The sequence below is a fragment of the Pogoniulus pusillus genome, chromosome 5 (genome assembly GCF_015220805.1).
Source record: "Pogoniulus pusillus isolate bPogPus1 chromosome 5, bPogPus1.pri, whole genome shotgun sequence".
In the NCBI taxonomy this organism is placed as follows: Eukaryota; Metazoa; Chordata; class Aves; order Piciformes; family Lybiidae; genus Pogoniulus; species Pogoniulus pusillus.
The window spans coordinates 12,711,330-12,731,745 of record NC_087268.1 but is presented as its reverse complement, the minus strand read 5'-3'; positions in this window follow the sequence as shown (position 1 = coordinate 12,731,745).

Here is a 20,416-nt window from a genome sequence, read left to right as displayed (position 1 = left end):
TGGAGGGCTATGAGGATGATTAAGGAACTGAAATATCTGTCTTATGGGGAAGGGCTGAGAGACCTGGGGCTGGCTAGCTAGGAGAAGAGAAGGCTGAGAGGGGATCTTATCAATGTTTATATTAAGGGGAAGTGTCAAATAGAAGGGGCCAGTCTCTTTTCACTGGTGCCCTGTGATAGGATGAGGAATGATGGACACAAAGGGAACACAGGAAAGTTCCACCTTGACACAAGGAAAAACTTCTTTGCTGTGAGGGTACCAGAGCACTGAACCAGGCTGCTCAGAGAAGTTGTGGAGTCTCCTTTCAAAACCTGCCTGGATGTATTTCTGTGTGGCCTCCTTTAAGTAATCCTGCTTTGACATGGGGGTTTGACTCGATGATCTCCAGAGGTCCCTTCCAAACCCTACCATTCCACAATTCTATGATTTTAATATTGATGGGCTAGGTTAGGGGGGGTGAGTCTAAAAGGCCTCCTGAATCAAAGGCCTCCTGAATCAATGGGTAGTAACAGGAAAGGGAAACTCTGGCAAGCATGGGGCAACCCAGATGGACAAAGTGCAGCTTAGTTAATAGGCTGCATTAACATTAAACAGAGATGATGTTCATTTTCCAAGCAGTGTGGTGACCACTGGTGTCAATGTTGCTGTAAATCTGAGTGTGTCTTACAAGGTTACAGCTCTCAGAGAGGTGACAGCCACTTACCAGCTGGCCACCAGAATGAGGAAGGATCTAGGCAGTCTGCAAGACCAAGTCAGGCTTTAAAGAAGAGAGTGATAATAACATGTATCCATCCCCACTCCCACCCCTGTCAGGAAGAGGATTTATACTCCTTCTTACAAAGGACCTAAGTAATCATTTAGGCTCTGCTTCAGCAAAGCACCTGCTTAATTGCTCGCTTCACTGTCACTGGAGCCAGCAGTTCAGAGCATGCCTAGAGGCACTGCTGAATAGGAATAAACTTAATCATATGCTTAAGCTTAGAGAGGTGTTTAAATACCTTCCTAAATCAGGGCCTCACACCTGTGGAAAGCAAAAGGAAAAAGTTCCCAAAGCAGAACAGAAGAGAGGCTTTTGGTACCGTGACCTGTTTCAAGTTCTCCATTCTGCATTTAATGGTAGTAAATGAAAGCCTTTGCTGTTTGGTGGCTGAAGATGAAATGATCAGTTGGTGAAATAGAGCTACATGGTGATATATTACAGGACTTACTGTTACAACTAGGACTGAATACCTTTAATTGGCAAAAAACCCCCAAAACCCAAACCATGCAATTATCCCTGTTTCCTTGGTATTTTTTTATATTGAAGAGGATGTGAAACACAAGTCTTGGTCCAAAGATATGGTAATGTTTGATGTCCATTCTGTATACTTATAAACCAGTGCAGATCAGGGCCCTCTGCTTTAAATAAAAAGTCCCCAGGCCACTTAACCAGGTGTTAGACCAGTAGCCCCAGAGCCTGATGTGATGTGCCACAGGAAGACTCCCAAAATAGCCTGAATGTCCTGCTTGGCACTGCAAGGTGCAATTGCCCAACCCCTTTTGGTGTTGTGAAAACAGCAGCAGTGCCTGTAATGCTGTCCTACAAGCTGCATCAGCACCGAGGAGGTAGGCCATGACTGTCACTAGAAGGCACTATTCAGGTTGCAGCACATGTCCTGGGGATGCTTGCTTCAAAGAGAGGCTAGAAGACAACAAGTACAACTTCGCTTCACTCCCCTTGAATTGCCAGGGTCTGGACGTGATTTATGAGACATGCTAAACACCCATGATGATGGACTCACAGAAATTACCCATGCAAGGAACATAAATTACTGAGTATTTTCTACCTTTAGGATAAATAACTCTTTCTCCTGGCTTGTGTCACAGTTCTTTATTTCAGGGGCAAATAATTTTCACAAGTAAGCTGAGAGAGATCCCAAAGTGCTACGGTATGCAGGAAACTGGGATGAAAGTAAGCAGCTTTCCTTAACCTTGCCTCACATTTCAGGGAGGACTGTCACAGCAGCCCTTTCCAAAGACATAGAGTTCATAACCAATACCATTTTGAGAGCTGCAATTCCTTTGAAACTGCAGTCCAGAAAAGATCAAAGACAGGCTATAAACACTGTCCTTTCTCAGTTCATGGACCAAAGCTTCAAACATATGTGTCTCACTGACATGCAAGCCCCCTGGAGCAATGATCTTCAATTGATTTGTGTTATTAAAGAAATGTCATACTTCTATCATAGAATCATAGAATTAGCCAGGTTGGAAGAGACTTCCAAGATCATCCAGTCCAACCTAGCACCCAGCCCTATCCAATCAACTAGACCATGGCACTAAGTGCCTCAGCCAGGCTTTTCTTGAACACCTCCAGGGAGGGTGACTCCACCACCTCCCTGGGCAGCCCATTCCAATGCCAATCACTCTCTCTGGGAAGAAGTTCCTCCTTATACCTTCCCCAGCACAACTTGTGACCGTGTCCCCTTGTTCTGTTACTGGTTGCTGAGAGAAGAGACCAACCCCCACCTGACTACAGCCTCCCTTCAGGTAGTTGGAGACAGCAATGAGGTCAGCCCTGAGCCTCCTCTTCTCCAGGCTAAACACCCCCAGCTCCCTCAGCCTCTCCTCACAGGGCTGTGTTCCAGGCCTCTCACCAGCTTCGCTGCCCTTCTCTGGACATGTTCCAGCACCTCAACATCTCTCTTGAATTGAGGAGCCCAGAATTGGACACAGGACTCAAGGTGTGGCCTGACCAGTGCTGAGTACAGGGGAGGAATAACCTCCCTTGTCCTACTGGCCACACTATTCCTGATCCAGGCCAGGATGCCATTGGCTCTCTTGGCCACCTGGGCACACTGCTGGCTCATGTTCAGCTACCATCTACCAGTACCCTTAGATCCCTTACTTCCTGGCTGCTTTCCAGCCACTCTGTCCCCAGTCTGTAGCACTGCTTGGGGTTGTTGTGGACAAATCAAAAGTATTACCAGCTCCAGAGAATGCTGTTGCACCTGAATTTGCAAATCTCTCTCCCTCTCTCTTGGGTGGAACTATGGAACAAGGGTGAATACCAAACTACACTCTCAAGAACCTACCATAGCACAAACCCAGATAGACCAATGACAAATTTGGTCTCTGGAACAGCAGAGCTGCAGGAAATCTTGCAAAACTTGCTTACTATGATGTGTCCCCACAAATTGGGGATAGATTACTGTTGGCTGAGTGGATTATTTGGCAGCAGAAATAACAAGAGGTGTGCCAAGAGCTCAAGAGGCTCAAGAGGTGGTACGAAATGATCATGTAGCAAGGGCTGCCTCCTGTCTCTGGCTTTTTCAGACAAAGGAGCAATTCTGCTCCTCCAGTGCAAAACCTGGCACTTCAGGGAAAGGAGATGGCATGAAGCTAAGGCTCAGATGGCATGAAGCTAAGGCTGCAGTGCAAACAGTCACTGATGGGGCTGACAATGTCTACACAATTCCCTTGCATGGCTCCAATTAAAAAGTCAGAGCAACAAGTACCTGCAGTGGCAAGACTGTACATACCTGTTGCTCTCCTTTCTTTTTAGTGCCCCTTGGCTTGTTCTCTCTTCACCCCTTCAGGTCACCTCAAAATGAACTCCTCCTCAGTGCTTCAGAGTGGTTGTGTCTGCCCACCTCATGGGCCCCTGCTAGCCCTGCATCCTCTGTCTATCCTCGTGCACCCCCAGCCTGCCCACTGCCCACATTCTGAGCATGAAAGCCAGCCAGATTAACCCAGCACAGAGCACATTGTGTGTGAGTCATGACAGGCTCACTAAAGCGTGCAGTGCTGATAAAAGGCAGCTCTGATGGGCTCTGTCAGGGATCCTGGAGAAACAGCGTGGAAAAGATCTGCTAACCCACATCCCAGCCTGGCGGCCGGGGCCTGGAGACAGCGAGGCACCCAGGGGAGTGCGGGGAAGCCCCCAGGTCTTGCTCCAGGCTTAGCCCCCAGGGAAGCCCCTGGGCCTGGGCACAACTTGATGCTTCTTGGGGTCATCCCAGAGTTCATGAAGTCAAGTCTGGGCTTGCATGTGCCTCCAGGTCCATAGTGATGCACCCCTAGGATAATGCCGCTGTCCTCCCCAGCTGCCCAGCATGTTCGGGTTATTTATGGAGCTACGGAAAAAAGAGGTCACACCTCAAATACTGTATTCAGTTCTGGGCCCCTCTCTACAAGAAGGGTATTGAGCATGTTCAAAGAAGTGCAACTCAGTTGGTGAATGCCTTGAGCACAATTCATACAAGGAATGGATGAGGGAACTGGGATTGTTTAGTCTTCACAGGACAAGGCTGAAGGGAGACCTCAATGCCCTCTGCAACTACCTCACAGTAATTTGGAGCGAGGTGAAGGTCAGTCTCACCTCACATACAGCAAGTCACAAGACAAGAGGAAATGGCCAGGGGAGGTTCAGGTTGGATATTAGGAAATATTTCTTCATTTAAAGGGTTATCAAGCACTGGAACAGACTGCCCAGGGAGGTGGTGGAGTCATCACTCCCTGGGGGGATTTTAAGACACAGTGATGTGGTTTAGTGGCAGTAGCATAGCAGTAGTGGTGGGATTGTGAGCTCTAGGCAAGTGGTTGGACTTGATGGTCTCAAAGGTTTCTTCCAGACTCAACAGTTCTATGATTCTAAGTCTGCCTGACCCTTCAGGACAGACCCTGTCTGCCCCAAATTCCCTCTGAATACTTTTCACAGTTGAGTTCCTCACATTCATGGACCACAAGGTATATTGTTTGGGTCAATCCTTTGCTTAGTGCTTAGCAGTGCTGCTCCCACAAACTCTACAGCAGAGACCATGGCTCAGTAACCAGTGCCCTCTGGTGTGCTGGAAAACTGCCTCATAAACAACCAGGAACCTACAAAATCATGCTACAAGTAACTGTGCAGCTTACAGTCATACAGAATCACAGTATGGCAGGGGTTGGAAAGCACCCTTGGAGATCACTGAGTCCAACCACCTGCTAGAGCAGAATCACCTAGGGCAGGCCACACAGGAATATATCCAGACAGCCCTTGCAAGTCTCTAGAGACCTTTTACCAGCCTGTTCCAGTGCTCCATCACCCTCACAGTGAACAAGTCTTTCTTCCTGTTGAGGTGGAACTTCCTGTGTTCCAGTTTGTGTCACTTGTCCTATCACGGGGCAGCCCTGAAAAGAGACTGATCCCTTCTTGTCAGCCACCCTTCAGATATTCTCTGTGAGGTCTCTTCCAACCTTAATGATACTGTGATACTGTGATAAACATTAATAAGATTCCCTCTTGATCTTCACTCCAGGTTAAAGATCCTCATATGACAGATGTTCCAGTCCTTCCATCAACCTTGTAGTGCTCCTTTGGACTGTGTCTAGTATGTCACTCTGCCTCATAAACTGGAGAGCCCAGAACTGGACACAGCACTCCAGATGTGGGCTCACTAGTGCAGAGACACTGTTCCAAAGGGTTAGCAACTGCATTTGCTGCAAGCAGCATTCTGCCCAGGATGCCACACGGTTCAATGGCTTGTCTGACCACAGAAGTAGAGTTAATAGGGACCACAACATCAGGGATATTGCAGAGAAATGAGGATAACATTCATGCACACCACTGAGCTGGAAGGAATTGCAGCCACGGGGTCTGTGTGGGGAGGCAGCAACAGATTTCAAAATAATCCAGATAAATTGGAGAACTGGTCTCAAATCAGCAGGATGGAAATCATGCAAGAGTGAGCACAAAATACCACAGCGAGGTGTTGGAACTCAAATGCAGAGTGGTGATTAATTGGATAAAGACCACTGCTGCAGGAAAGGCTCCTGGGATTGCAGACAGAAACTTAGTCAACACTGTCATGCTCTTTCAAAACAAGCCAGTCTCTTGATGGGACCCATTAACAAGGGATTCATAGGCCAGGCATGGGAGAAAATGACTGCTGCAGTCAGCCCTGTGCCTCAGCTGCAGATGCCATGCACAGCACTCTCCAAACTGGCTAAACAAACTAGGGAGAACTCCAGGGTGCAAGAGCAAGCACGATAAAGGCTTTAGCTGGCAGATTAGAAGAACTGGGTTTGTTTAGTCTGGAGAAGAGAGAACTATGAGGGAACATAAGGGCTTATTCTAAAGATTAGAGTCCAAGTGAGGACAAGAACTGGAATCGGTTTGCAGCAAGATGTAGGTCAACAGAGCAGCAACAGGGAGTCTTTGAAGTTGATGACGGATATTGGAGACTCTCACCTTCGTGGGAGAAATTTAAGTGGTGGCCAGATAAACACCTGCTAGAGATGGCTCAGGTATTTCAAATCTTGCTTCAGAAGATGAGGCCATCTACAAGACCATAACCAAGGATACTCCTTCCCCATCCTGCTCTCCAAGTGAGTCTGCAGCTTTGCTTACAGCCTCTCTCTGACTGCCAGCAAGGCAAGGGAATAGGGTTACCCTAAGGAGAAACATTCCCACCTCATTCTAACTCATCACATATTCAAGCTCCTCTGAAGATTCCAAATTCTCAGTGGGTTTCCAAAGTTCTTTGGTGCTTTATTATTTAGTTCTGTGCAGTTGACTTGTGGGACCGGCATTGAGAGATCTAGGAGCTCTAGCAGTTGCTATGCATGTACTAAGTAACAATACCCACTCCAGAGAACCTTACTGTCTGAATAGGTAGAACAGAGGAAAATTACGTCCCACTAAGGTGTGGGGGCTACAGAGGGCATATCAGGAGAAACTGAGAGAAAGAGACCTATTTAGCCTGGAGCAGAGGAGGCTAAGAGGGAATCTACTTGCAGTCTTCAGTTATTTAAAGCAGGTTAAAGGATAGCAGAGCTGAACTATGCCTGGAGGAGACCAGTGAGAGGACATAAAGCAATGGGCACAGGTTGCAACAAAAGAAATGCTCATTGGAGCTAAGCAAAAAAATCTCACCCAGAAGGATGTTCCAGCATTGGGACAGGTTTCATAGGGAGACTGTGAAATCCCCATCCTTAGAGATTTTCCAAATTCTGCTGGACACAGTCCTGAGCAACGTGAGCTAACTTTGAAAATAGCCCTGCTCTGAGTGGGAGCCAAGGTTGGAGCCCTGCCGAGATCCTGTCCCAACTAAGGTATTCTGTGGCATGTATACTCAGAATACCATACAAGCCACCTATGCAACTGAATCCTGTCGCTGATGATTCATACAGTGTCCTCTCCGCCACACTGCACTCTCTTCCTACAGGCATTTCTGCCCCTTTTCCCCATGAGACTTTCTTTAGTGCTCATGTTCAGCAAAGCTGGATCCCCACTGTTTGCATCAGGACTCAGCCCATTGTAAAGCATTATGTAATAACAACATTTCTTGATCATGATTCACAACAATAGCTACCACCCAAGTTCTTGGCTCGCTGTGTAGACCACTATCGAACGGCATTCAGTACAATCCAATGCTATCTGCATTCCCACCCCCTCCGACTCCAGCTTCAGAGCCTGGCCAGCACTGAGCCCATACTGTTCCTGTTCACAAACCTTAAGCACCCTGAGTGCTGCTTAGAATGAAGAGGGAGCACTTGGAGATGAACTTCTGGCAGTGTAAGCTCTAGGGAAGGCTGAAGTCCTTGCACGTCTGACACTTATTTATTAATGTCTCCCTAATTGTGGAATGCCAACCATACATGGAGATCTGCAGAAAGGACAGACTTGGCTTGAAGGAATGAGAGGTCACTGCAGGCAAATCAGACACAGGCACCAACAAATGTTTTTGTTTTGTTGGGTTTGCTTTTTTGCTTTTTCTTTGCTGCCACAGTGAATGTAATAAATGTGCATCTGCTGAGCTGTTTCTACTGAGAGTTCTCCCTTGTTCTAGATTTGGCCTTAACTCTTCTTACTGATCCCCCCAGCAAGGGTAAATGTGCATATGTATGAGAAAGAGAGACAGTGCTCATTTCCAAAGTAGACTTTTGTTCATCCTCTGACAGACATTTTTTTGGACAGAGGTATTTTTCTCTTCATTCTTGTAGATCATAATGTAAGCATGAATTTGACAATGATCTGCAGAACTAAGACTGAATAAGCTCAATGACATAGCATCCTACCAAGAAGAAAAGAAATAAAAAATCACAGATCTTTTCTCTAGACCTTCTTCTTCACAAATGTGGGTAGATTCTTTATCAAAAGTTAATCTACAGGAAATGCCAGAGAACAACATTTGTTCTTTTCGGAGAGTGTAATCTGCAGTAGCTCCTCACATACCACTCTAACATGCATCTTTTTTTGCCCTCTCACTCCCCTCTCTTGAGATGGAGCAGAGCTCTGGTTTAGCAGCCAGCATCTGTCGCCGATTACAGCTGCTTAAGATTTTACCTCTGAGGAGCAGCGGGGGAGCAGACGGGGGGCCCTCTATGTAGCTGCACACATCTCTTTTCTGACACTTCACTCCATATGCAGTCACTCCTCTCTTCCCTATTTATACACCATGCCTGTGAGATGGATCATGCTCTTTCATCCCAGTACCAGAGCTAAAAAGCATTTATTTGGTGGCACACTAGAGAAAATGTGCCATCTACTTTATACTCGGGATTAATTCTACCAATTGAGCATTTTGAATCTTGACTGCTGCAGAATGGTCAAATGCAACATCCAAACGAGGCTCTACAGCAGACAACCTGTCATTAGATTGAGGTTTCTAAGTCATGCTGCTGAAGCAACACTCATGCTGAAGTATTTAAGAAAGAACTTTTGTTGCAGAACTTTGTCTCAACAAACAGTCTAAAAATGGTACTAAGCATAATTGCACTCACATCTTGTAGCACAGGATTATTTATGTCAAATGGCTTCTTTTTTCCATGTTCTTTGTTTCCTTCTCTTTTTTTTTTCCTTTTCTGAGCCTTCCTCACTGTGACCTGGAGGCTTGCTCTTGTCCTGTGTTGGTTGCTGTAATACATCTGTTTGTCAAGGCAGCTTTTTCCCCAGTGTGCGTACCAGAGGGTTCAAGCCTTGGTCCTAGTTCAGGTACAGGGCAAGCTGGCTGGCAGGAGTCAGATAAGGTGGAGGGAGCAGGTCACAGGGATGGCTGACCAAAGCAGAGACGCCACACAACTTAAAATACATTGGTTTGAATATGGCTGGTGCTGAGGAGGCTCTGAGGAGGGAACAGCCTCTTGCAGCACAGGAGTGAGGAGCTGCAGCAGGCTGTGTGTGGCAAAGTCTGTGCAGCACCTTCTTGCGCTGAATTTGGACTCAGACTCTGGAAATCTCTTGCATTCCCTTGGCAATGGATTCACTTTCCAAAACAAAATGAACTAAACCAGAATCATTTCCTAGGAATGAAAACTGAGATGGAACATAAAACACAGGCAGGGAAATATATATATATGACATACTTGAACCAGCACAGAAAATTATTTCATCCAGCATTCAGCTGACTAGTAAAGAGAGACAGCAGCCCCCGAGGAGAAAGCCATTAACACACAAACACATTTTATGCTGGCCAAGGTGAGAAAGGAAGGGCTGTAGGTACTGAGGTGACAGCTACTTTAGGATCAAAGGAGAAAGCTAAGAGGAAACTATAAAACTAACTTCAGATCTGGATGTGGGAGGCTGTGTGAACTGAGGGGAAAACTTAATTAAATGTGGCAAACAATGGCTTATTTTTTCTGGGCAAGGAGCAGCAATGATTTCACTTTCAAGATACTATACCTGAGCAAACGTTATCCAAAGGTGGCTTGAATTAAGACTTCATTGCCAGTATGGCAATGTAGATCTAACCTTAACTTCAAAGACTCAGAAAAAATAGCTGGAATGAGTGGGCTGTAGTTTCCCAGGGGTGCACAGTATCCCTTCCCTCTTCTGCAGAGTAGCTGAACTGGATAGTTGCTGGGTATTTCTGAATATGTGGCCATCCCATTCATGCCAATCATTTCTAACAAGACCAAAAAAAAAGAAAGTGGCACCAGTGCTGAGGTGAGTGGCGCAGAACATCTGCCATGTGAAATGCTACAGCTAATAGAGCTTAGAAGAAGACGTGAGCATCAACAGCATAGGGTGGCCTGTGGGTCACTAGATGTAGGCCACATCATCATGGCATGTCTCCTGCAAACCTTCAAGATAGGAAGAAACTAGTGGATTTCAACCATAGCCCAGACTTTGGTGGTAACAGGGGATTTTTTGCACCCAACTGGGACAGGAAAGAAGCAAGTCATGGTTTGCCCAAGCAACCTCTACACTAGTGCAGGGAAAGGAAAAAGAGTACAGGAAAAGAACATCTTGACTAGACAGCTGCTGCTGTGCACAAAGAAGTTATGTGTAGAGAATGAAACCTAGGGTGGATTACTAAGAATTAGTATGCAAGCATAGCAAAAGTAAGGAAAGTCAAAATCAGAAAGTCTTGGGAAAAATAAAAGGCAGCTGAGGAATTGTAGACTAATGAATTTAATTTCAATTACAGGAAAAATCCTGGAACGAATAACGAAAGAAAGAGATTTGTAAGGAACTGGAATGTCATGGGATAAGTAACAACCAATATTAGCTTCATAGTTTAGTCTTGACAAACCCATCTAATTTTATTTTAAAACAGGGAGACAGACCTTGCAGGCCAGTAAAGAGAAGCAGATGTCAGTATCTTGACTTGACTTTGACAGAGTCTTGCATGAAATTCTCATAAACCATCAAGGAATGTGTGGTCTATCTATCACAGAGCAGACACAGCACTGGTACCCAGAAGGCTCTGAACAGGACTTCACTCTCCGCATACAGGAATCGATCAAACAGAGATGTGCACTTTCCTATCTCCCAACTCCAAGTGACTTGAACTGTGAAGTAGAAGAAAGATGACTAAGATTGTAGGATGCTTGAAGCTGGAAGGATCTGCAAGTACATCAAAACAAGATTAGAATTAGAAAAAGACCCCAAACAACAACAGCCTAACAAATTAAAGAAACAGTGAAGGGGACAAAAGAAAAGACACAGTAGGAATCTATGCGAGACTCCACAATGAGGAATAAGTGACTGCACAAATATGGGTATGGAACTACTGGAGCTGAGGTTTAGCACAGATTAAAATCTGAGTTGTTTGTCATCAATGCCATGCTCTTCGAAAAGCCAAAAAAAGATGTGGGCTAATTAGATCCAGTCCAGAAGAAAACAATAATAATCAATCAGAGGTCTAGAGAACATGATCTGGGGGGAAATCTGAAAGATTTGATAAAGGTTAGCCTCAAGAAAAGAAGACCAAGGATTAGCACAGTCTTGATGCTTGATAAAAAGCAACAAAAGCTTCCTAAGAAAAGTCTTAAGACTGATCATATCCATCTTTTCAAGGGAAAATGTTTCCAGAAAAGGAGACAGGAAAGAAACTGACTGTGCTAGTTTGAGCCTAGCTGGGATATTTTGGTGAGAAGAATTAGATTACAGGCTGTGAAAATGAAACAATGGTGATGTCTACTGCACTCACAGGCTTGCTGAGGTGTATAAGAACAGGTACACAAACATGGATAAGGGAGTTGGTCTTGGGCTCTGGGGCTGCATGAACGTTTCTCTCTAACTTGCTGCTTGACTACTCCTTCTGCTTCCTAATCCCCCTGGCCAACCCTCCAAACTCACCTTGAACTTAAGGCAAAGTCTGGGGTGGGAAGAGGGTGGAAGGGTGGTTGGGAGTCCCTCTGGGAGGGCTGTTGTGTTTCTGTATTACTTTTTAAAACTTGTCTATTTCTGTCTATAGCTGTAGATATTGTAAATACCTGCTCGTATATTGTGCTAAGCTGTAAGCATAAAGCTTCAATTTCCAGCTTGGCTGAGTCTAATCTGGGTGGTTTTCATAAAGGTGGGGGAGGTGTGTGTGTGAGGAACACCCAAACCATCATGCTGACCATGAAGATGGGACAAGCATAAAGAAGATTAAACAAAGAGTCCATTACAGGAGAAGGGTCTTGTTATAGTATTCAGTGGGATAGACAGTGAGTAGTAGGATGTTTAGAATGCCTCTCCAAAATCACTTTCCCCTCTGCACAGGGCCTCTTTCCACTTACTCATCCTGTAATCCCTTATCTGCAGAAGGTGTCACTGATCTATTTTTTGCCTCTTCAGACAAAGAGCAAGAGGGGCCAGTCCAGACTAACCTTGTTCAGGTGAGGTGAAGGATGTAAGGCCAGACAGGAGAGCACTAAAAACCCTGAAGGTAGGGCTTTCTGTTCCCGGTGCCATTGGAGGGATGTGGTGGGGAAGCCTCTACTGCTGCTGTAAAAGGAAACTTCCTGCAGCCGGCCACTGCTGGTAGCGACAGGAACCGAGGGACATGGCTGCATGCAATGAGAAAGCAGTGGGTTGCCTTCACACTTCCCCAGCAGCAATGAGTGCCTGCCTTCTTCAGCCTAAGCAAAGAAAGACTGCAAGACTGGCACCCAAGGCAACTGTCCACATTGCCTGTGCCTAAGAGCATGTTGTAGATCCCAGCATGAGAGGTTTTTCTCATGGTAGATGGTAGATGTCAAAGCCAGTAGCTCTAGCTTCATCTTAATGCTCTTACACTGGTTACACAGCAGCAGTGTAAACAAGATGACTGGTGACTGCAGGAGTGAGAGGAAGGATAAACTGAAGACCAGAGAACTATTGTGTTACCTCTGCCCCACATCCATTTGTGAATGGATGCACCACTGGGGAGCACAGTTTTAGGAGTAAGACATATTACAAACCTACATTTCATCTTTGAACGGCAGAGTAGGGGTTGTTAGGTGTCTTATATGCACAGATAAGTTGCAGGCACATCACTGCCATGAGACACAACCATCTTTTCCTCTGTGTTCATTTTCTAAATTCAAAATGCATTCTATGCTCTGCGCTGACAACGAAACACTACAGGACCTCTGAATTGTGCTTTCTCTTATTTGGGATCACAATTGTTCTCCAGTGACAAGATGGTATAAGCTCAGTATTTCTGCTATTAAGTAGCAACTCAATCACTGGGAGCTGCATGCATAGGCTACATACCCGGACCTACAGCACACTTTAAAAAAAAAAAACAAACTCAACTCCATCACTGAATAAAAAGCCAGCCCCTTAAATATTTAACATGAATAATGACTCTGGTGTTCATCAGAAAGCATAGGATCAGATTCTCAACTTGTGTAAATTGACTGATTTAGATTTCATTGAGAGTAACAGCATCAGCTCAACAGCTAAGCAACCTAGCCTTATGAGCCCACAGAATCCCACCTAGATTATTTATTTTCAAAGAAAGATTGGTTCTAAATGTTTTTCTGACCTTTTGGGTGCTCAGAGATCATTTTTTCAGTGGCAGACTCACATGCATTGCTAATTATTACTGATACTCATTTTGCATTGCATTAGAAACTCAGCAGAAATGTACTTGGCAGTACATTAGCCTTCTCTTTCCTGGTATGTTTTCACTGGCAAAACCCACCTCTGGGTATTTGTTTTCATTCAGTCGAATGCTGGTGATACACACAGAAGGACCAAGACACATCACAACACCCCATGTGCAGGAGAACATATTCTATAGGTCAAAAAGGGAGGCCTTCAAGGCCTGTCTGAATGTGTTCCTCTGTGACCTGAGCTAGATTGTATGGTCCTGCTCTGGCAGGTGGGTTGGACTAGATGATCTCTTCAGGTCCCTTCCAACCCCTGACATCTTGTGATCAGTGGAGGTAAAACATTTTCACAGGTGTAGGAGCCAGGTCAATAACCTTTGTCCCACACATCTGCCTTATGGGCCATGTCCGGAGCACATGGTATAGTGCTGCCTCTCTTGCTTCTTCTCTGTCATCAGCATTGTATGCTTGGTTACCATGCCATTCTGTACCCTCAGCTCCTGTCAAGTTCCCATCTCCTCTGTGAGGACACTCTCCCTGTGTGTCAGGGTAAATAAACATGTTCAGCCAAACCCTGGTGCAGCCACAGAGGGATGACAAATGCTTTCTTGGTGGCAGAACTGACCCCATTGTCAGAAATCAGAAGAATCATTTCCTGGTTACAGTAGCATTCAGATACATTGATCCAACTTCAAGTCCCAAATAAAGACACTGGGAGTGATATATTGGCTATTCTGCTGCAGTGACTGAGCGCTCGAGAGCAAGAATGCAGCTCCCAGAGGCATGACACAAGGGCTTGAAGAGGTTGGCTGTATTTTCTTCCACTTAAAACTGGGAGAGGTGAATAGCTGGTGAAAGTGGGGAGGAGATTGATGACTTTGGAAACTGCAAGACCTTCTCCCCATGCGGGACAGACAGTCGGCTTCAAGTCTGACCCTTCAGCACCCTCAACCCTGACCTTGGAAGGACCACCCTTCTCCTGGTGGAAGAACAGTTCAGGGAATAGGGTGAAAATCTAAGTGGTGATCGGGTCAAGATTATTTTATTTTAGAGAAGACAGGCTGTAAGACACGTAGAAGCTTGATGCCCTTCTCATGCTTTGGTATTCATGGTGCAGGACCTCACAGTGCTCACATAGCATTAGCTCCAAACATAGTCTAAGACTGACTAACTTGTTACACTTCTGCACAGAGCACCTTCTCGCCTCCTCTGCTAAGTCCTCGTCTTCACTGCACTTTGGATGCCAGGACAGTAGTCAGACTGCATCCCTGTATTGAGTGTCCTCAAAAGTCATTAAGATATAAAACAGGCTCTTTCCTGAACCCAGTATTTCAGCAGCATGAACCCCAAACCCATCTTGTAGTTCTTTGCCTACCCTCTGTAAAGAAATCAGCCCCTTCCCTCAGAGGTGCCTCCTCTCTGCTTTCCCTTTCTTATAACCAGCCATCCCTCAGCCTCCTGTTTCTGCCAAACACTTAGCACACACTGCAGCTGAGGGGGAGGGACTAAGGGGCTGGTGGAAGCCACTCAGATTTCACATTTATTTAATAGCTCTGGCTGTGCTTGTTTGATTTATCTTCACACATACGTTTGACAGATATGGTCTCATAAAAACTCCACAGAGTAAAAACACCAAAAAGGCCTGCAGCCATGCTGTGTTAGCACGCAGCCTGGCTTCAGCTCCAGAGCTAAGCAGAGACCAAGCTCACTGCAGCCAGCAACACCTCTCAGATGGAAAACCCTCGAATTTGCAATGCCCAAAATGAGGGGTACTCAAGTGCAGCTGGATCTGAGTTCCCCAGGTGTTGATAGTGTTGGGGCAAAGAACAAAATAGCTCCTGATTTCCTCTTATCCTGAAACACTCTGCTGCACTTCATTCCAATAAATTTACACATCGGTGGCCAATCTCCCCCTTCCCCTGAATCCCATGGGATACAGCAGTGTTCAGAATATCTCTAGAGAGCTTGTGATTTTGACAGCACTTTCAAATACACCTCTCCCAAATGACAGCAATCAGAGTACCCTTGCTTCACCTTTACTTTGCAAAGGCCTTATGAGATTGGACACAGCACTCTGCCTTTCAATGGCTATGGTGGTGTTAGGTCGATGGCTGGACTCAACGACCTTAGAGGTCTTCTCCAACCAAAGCAATTCTATGACACCTCTTAAAAAAATTAGGTCCTATTTAATGAGTTGGATTCATACTAGCATGGATCTGATAAATACATTTTCAAGGGAGTGGACCTGTGCCTTTGTACAATATGTGCACAAAGCAGTTACTGTAAGGTTTGGTTCCACAAACGCACAGCCAACTTTTACATCCACATACTTCACTGTAGTTCTGCTTTTAAGGGGAGCACACCTGAAACTCTCATTCCCAGCATCGAGAGAGGCAAAGGGAAATAGCTGTAAATGAAGTCATAAGCATGTTAATGTTGTTCAAAGGTAGAGCTCCAGCTGCATTCAGGTGGTGTTTTATTACACATATAAATAACAAACCCCCACCTCTCAGAGCTGGCAGCACGGTCTGGAAGAAGGGGCTCAGAGCCAGGAAGTGAAAGACGCTGTATTCCAACCTGCTGCTGCAGGGGCTGCTTCATTTCTCCATACGTCACTCACACATATATAAACCAACGTTCTTAATGCTTACCTGTCACGTAGGACCTCGCTTCTCGTACAAAAGTGAATGTGAAGGCTTGTGTATTTGGCCCACAATTAACTTGGCTGTTTAAAGCCTCTGGAGATTAGTGGGAGAAATTACAATTGCTTCTCTGTGAGCAGATAAGATACTTGTAGTTCTCCATTTCATTAGGGATGATTTTCCCCAGCTATAGAAGTGTCATCTTTTCCAATTAAATAACTAGAGAGAATGCAATGGAGGTTTGCAAGCCTCAAGTTTTGCTGACTTTGGATAAACTGGTTTTCTGTATGGGTATCTCCTCTATCATTGATCTCCCAGCTGTGATACAGGGCAAGTGATCATCTCAGTGCTATACTTGCCCAGTTTTTGTGGTCACAACGAGCAGCATCACCCCAGTCACAACCCACAGCTGGAGCTCAGCACCTGGCAGGGAGTTATTTTCCAAGGTGTCCTTGCCCATGGCAGAGGAGCTGTAACTAGTTGATCTTAAAGGTCCTTTCCAAGCCATTCTAAGTCTATGACTTGCAGTGAGTGGTTCTCTCTCTCATTAGGGACTGTTTTTCCCAGCTAGGGAAATGTCTTTTCTTTTTCAAGGAAATAACTAATAAGCTTGCAGACACCTTGTCCTCAGAACACACTCAACAGTTCTCCTGTTTCCTGAGGACACTAGACAAGGATTGCAGATACTGCTTGTCATGGCCTAACTTACTCTGGTGCTGGCAGATGAAAAACTTAAATTCACTTTCATTAGCAGTTTTGAGGAGTGGAAGGACACACTCTCAGACTAAGAGCCAACCTAACAGCACTCTTTCTTTCTGGAGCCTGCTCCATTTGAAAAGAGATAGCTTGCGGACAGTGTGTTAACTGCAATGCCTGTTGTACACATCCTCATGCACAAGTCCACACACATTGGGCAGTGTCTGGGCTTGGATACTCAGGCTTGGAACTGTGATGAATCAACAGTGAAGACCCATGGTCTGACACGACTTCTTTCAGAAACAGGCCAGCATTTGCCAGAGGCAAGGCCTGACAAGCTCCCTCAGAGCTGCGGGCAGCATGGAAAGGCAAGTCTCTGAAGCACACAAAATGAAATAACCACAACATGCAATCTGGGTATCACAAGAAGAGGGTCTAGACCTCCTGTGCATAAACACAGAAAAGGAGGCCACCCTCACGCTGGCACCAGCATGCAGCATTTCTGTCCTTCCTTCTTCGCTGTGGATAGATAGCTGGAGCCACAAGGAAGGCACTGACAAGCAGTCAAAGAATTCAGCTGCTGGTTGGTTGTGCAGGACTTGGGAGCCGGAGGGTGAAAGTGATGCATGGAAATTAAGTTAATTTTAAACCGCAGGCAAGAGAAGAGACTTGCTAGCAGCTACTTAAGAGAAGCTGCTGACTGTTTAAATACCATTAAGAAGATTAATGTTGGCCTGCAGAACCACTGAAACATTAAGGTTGAAAGGGACTTTGAAAGGTCAGACCAGTCCATCCTGCTAACTCAAGACAGGATCACCTAAACCTTGGACATCTCTGACAGATGTTGCTTAACTTGATCTCACAGCTTTCCACTCCCCAGGCAGTCTATTCTTTATTATCCCTGTCATTAGAAAGTTCTTCCTAACATCTAAATTGAGTCTTTCCTGCTGTGACTTAAGCCTTCTTTTTTCTTTCTATTTTTCCCCTCTTCTCCACCACATACAAGGAGCAAAGATTATGTCCTTTCATGTGCTTAAAGTCTTTGGTTCTCTCCACTTTTGGGTTAGAGCTTTTCAGTTCTTTCAGGCTTCCCCTGTAGGTAATGGTTTCTCAACTTCCGCTCCTCCTCTCTGCTGGGCTGGATCCAATTACCCTACATCTCCCCTCAACTTATTTTCCATCACCTCAACACCATGACATAGCTGACTCACATTCAGCTTTTGATCCTTTTTCTGAAGAACTGCTACTTAACCCATCGCTCCCTCCCCTATACTGACAGTTAATATTGCTGCTCAAGTGTACAACCTTCTACTTATTCAGCTGCCTCCTGTTTCTTCCAGACCATTTCCTCAATTTGCCCACAGAGTTTTTAAATGGAGTCCTGCTCTATGCCAAACCTGCATTTTTATTCTATGTATAAAATATGATGTACTTATGTTTATCCTTTATAATGAGGAGAAGCTGAGAAACCAGGAGCTGTTAAGCCTGGAAAATCTGAGAGAGGATCTTACTGATATATATTTATATATATAAATATCTAAATGGTGGAGGTGATCAGAACGGGACTGAGCTCTTTTCAGTGGTGGCCAGGGGGTACAAACTAGAACATAGGAGGTTTCACTAGAACTTATAAGGGAAACTTCTTTACTTTGATGGTTATGGAGCACTGGAACAGGCTGCCCAGAGAGACTGTGGAGTCTCCTTAGAATCATAGAATCAACCAGGTTGGAAGAGACCTCCAAGAGCATTCAGTCCAACCTAGCACCCAGACCTGTCCAGTCAACTAGACCATGGCACTAAGTGCCTCAGCCAGGCTTTTCTTGAACACCTCCAGGGACGGTGCCTCCACCACCTCCCTGGGCAGCCCATTCCAATGCCAATCACTTTCTCTGGGAAGAACTTCCTCCTAACATCCAGCCTATACCTACCCTGGCACAACTTGAGACTGTGTCCCCTTGTTCTACTGCTAAGTGTCCTTCTCTGGACACTTCCAAAACTCACTGGACACACTCCTGTGTGACCTGATCTAGCTGAACCCATGTTAGCAGTGGGGCTGGACTCAATCTCCAGAGGTTCCTTCCAAGCCCTACTGCTCTACGATCAAAAAAAAAGCTGAAGTAAATCAGATGGAGAGTGAAATCCCACCCAAACCAAAGCTTCACTTGAAGAAGAAATTGCTGCCAGCGGTGTTCTGGGTGAGATTATTCAACTAGGTTTGTACAGCAGCATGTTCTCCCAAGCTGGCCTCAAGCATCAATCACCAAAGGACTTTGACAGCCACACAACATCTCTGCAGCTAGGCCTCTCCTGCTTCTCACAGCCACCTAAAGCCTCTACCCCTGAGCTCTCCACCGCAGCTGTCCAGGCCCCGTCTGCCAGTGGAAGATACTCAGTGGGCCCTTACCAGGCCCTGGACTTGTAAAAGTCATAGAATGTTGGTTAGAAAAGACCTTGAGACTGTCGAGTCCAACCACAACCTAACATCTTCCTTTACACAATTCTTAAACCTCATCCAAACGTGTTTTAAACCCCTCCACAGAGGGCGACTCCATCGCCTCCCTGCGCAGCCTATTTCGGTGCCTGATGGCACTTTCTGTGAAGAATTTTCCCCCTAATATTCCATCTAACCCTTCCCTGGTGCCATTCGAGGCCATTTCCTCTTGTCCTATGACCTGGGAGAAGGGACGAGAACAAGAGGTACCTTTATTTCCACCGCAGCAGCCAGGCCGGAGTTACCGCGCACCTCCACCTGCTCGCACCAGCCACCCCCGGACAGCTCCTCCGCGCCCCTCAGCGGCGGCGGCGGCCCCGGCGGCACCGCGGGCCGTGGCTGCCCCCTGCCGGCGCGGCGCGGTGACGCTCGACTGCCGCTGGGCTCCGGGCTCAGAGCACGCAGGAGCCCTTGCGAGCGGCGGCAGGCGCCGCTTCAGAGCAGCCCGGCCCCGCCCGCAGCGCTGCTGGCAGGCACCGGGCGAGGCGCCGGGCTTCGTGGCCGCCGTGCCCGGGAGTTGTGCCGGGCTGCCGTGCTCGGCGGGTTTGCTCCGCATAGGCCCCATGCTGAAACACGAGGTGGCCCAGCCCAGCCCTCTCTGTGTCCTGTTTCAAAGATGAGCAGTCCCAGAGATGCTCAAGGTGAAAGTAAGCTCACCTAGATAAGTCATAGGGACTGGAAGGCGACCTCTGGAAATGTCTGTTCCACATTTCCTCTGGCTGCTCATAGTGCCCCAGGTCCAGGCTCCTGCCATTACCATTTGTCAGTCACAATTCAGTGATAGCACCATGGCTTGCAGTGGCATGTAAAAGCACTAGGGGTTGTGTGAAGGCACCCACTTGGCAGTAGTGGGAGAACACCACAAGGTCTCCATGTACAAAGGCAAATTTCACCCAAACACAATGCTAATAACTGGAATCACTTGACTCTGAGCAGGCAAGGCTTTCATAGAATCATCCAGGTTGGAAAAGGCCTTCAGCATCAAGTCCAACCAACTACCTGAAGGGACATTGTAGCCAGCAGGTGGTGGGGGCTCTTCTCCCAGGCAACCAGCAATAGAACAAGGGGACACAGTCTCAAGTTGTGCCAGGGTAGGTATAGGCTGGATGTTAGGAGGAAGTTCTTCCCAGAGAAAGTGATTGGCATTGGAATGGGCTGCCCAGGGAGGTGGTGGAGGCACCGTCCCTGGAGGTGTTCAAGAAAAGCCTGGCTGAGGCACTTAGTGCCATGGTCTAGTTGACTGGATAGGGCTGGGTGCTAGGTTGGAGTGGATGATCTTGGAGGTCTCTTCCAACCTGGCTGATTCTATGATTCTATG